Here is a 2,014-nt window from a genome sequence, read left to right as displayed (position 1 = left end):
CTGCCCGGGTTGACGGCTGGAATGCTGACATAACAGATGTTGTCCGACACAGCCGATAATTATCTGCTCGACTGCCGTACCCACCCCATCACCCCGTCATCCTCCTCCCCGTTCCCTTCCCTTCCCTCGTTCTCGCCTTTCTTTCTTTCTTTCTCCGACTGCCTGTTCTTGGCACATCTGTCCTCCAGTTGTTCAACTGTAACCACAGATCCTTCTCCTCCTTCTCCTTCTCCGCTTCCTCCCCTTCCTATCCTTCTCCATCTCTCCCCCATGTCAAACCTCACGTTAACCCCTCCGTCCATGTGTGCGTGATCTGTGTTGATCTGCTCCCTTCACTACCGAGAACCAGTCAGTCAGTTATGTGGGGGTTTTTTTGCCTCAGCTGGTGGCGCTGATCCTCTTTCCTCTCTTGCTTCGTTCTCATCTAACCTCCATCATCGTCTTCACCTCCTGTTCTTTCTGCAGCAAGGGGATTTACAGATCATGGCTGGTAGTCGTTCTCCTTCTGTTTCTCGCCGTGCGTGCGTGTGTGTGTGTGTATAGGTGTGCATGCGTTTATGCCTCACCCACATTTTTCACATAACTTTATCTGCGAATATTTTGCTGGCTGGGATGCACTAGCCAGAGAAATAGTGTGTGTGTCCTAATCTTTAGGTTTTACAGTTTGAGATGGAGCAAGACTGAGGTTTTACCTACAAATGTGAACGGTTAGTTTACCGCATTTGAGTTCAGACAATTACGAAGCAAAACTTCTGGAGGTCTGAAGTTGAACCTGGGTCTGAGAGAGAAGTATTTGCCACCGTTACACAATTAAGCACACACGCATCTACACACATATTCAAGCTCAGACCTAATACCTCGGAGTTTGCGGTGTTTCTTTGTCCCTGGCTTCTTCTCGTCTCAGGTTATATTCACGTCACGTGCTCCACTACAGAGGGACACTCCCGGGCGCCTTTTTTCCTTCTTCTTTTTTAACAAATACATTTGCATGGGTGTCATCTATTGGGTCTCCACTGCCTTGCTGGAGGTGGCACACCGCAAGCTCGCCTGGGCAAGTTGGTTAATTTTTCTCTAAAGACCGCTCTTTTACCCATTAAAATAATTAAGTGCTCGCCAAATGACCTGAAACCAGCTATTTAGCATAAAATCATTATTGATGTCTATCTTTTGTTCCCAAACCAAAAAGCAAGGGACATGATGTAAGTGAGGTTAAGAGGTCAGCAAAACAGTCACAAAAAAAATTGGGGGGAAAAAAAAAGTTTATTCTATAGTTTATTCTCATGCTACCTGATGTCCATCACAGACAGACAGATAGATAGATAGATAGATAGATAGATAGATAGATAGATAGATAGATAGATAGATAGATAGATAGATAGATAGATAGATAGATAGATAGATAGATAGATAGATAGATAGATAGATAGATAGATAGATAGATAGATAGATAGATAGATAGATAGATAGATAGATAGATAGACTTCCTTCCCTCATGATGGGTTGATTATCATGATTGATTAGGAGCCTATTTCTGGAGATCTGGGACGAGGTGTCAGGACCGAGATGTGGGCAGGTAGCGGGCGGGTTGAGTGATTTGCTCAGAGGCACTCCAGCAGGATATGAATCATATATACGAGTGCTGACAGCTGTTGCGGAGTTATAACCCGTCACCTTTTGGTCAAACAAAGTTCAGTGACGGGGCCAGGCAGTATGTTAATCATCGGTATAACTACCTAATGAACTTTAAACACGGTTGGAAATGGCGGCCGCACACCGACAAAGAAGTTGTTCGTGCGGGAGAGAAGACGGGGGGAGGGGGGGGGAGGGGGGGTTGTCGTGGTTAAGGTCATCGCTGCGTGGGTATTTTTGTCAAATGCCGCAATGCTCAAGGGCTCGGGGAGCTCACTTTGCCCATACTGTAAATGCTCGCGTAACCCCCCCCCCCAGCTAAAAAAAGGGCCGTAATATTCTTAAAAAAAAAGTGGCTCGGTTTTCCTCGTCACAGCGGCGCTTT

This window comes from Lampris incognitus, chromosome 13 (genome assembly GCF_029633865.1).
Source record: "Lampris incognitus isolate fLamInc1 chromosome 13, fLamInc1.hap2, whole genome shotgun sequence".
NCBI lineage: Eukaryota > Metazoa > Chordata > Actinopteri > Lampriformes > Lampridae > Lampris > Lampris incognitus.
This window is presented reverse-complemented; position numbering follows the sequence as displayed.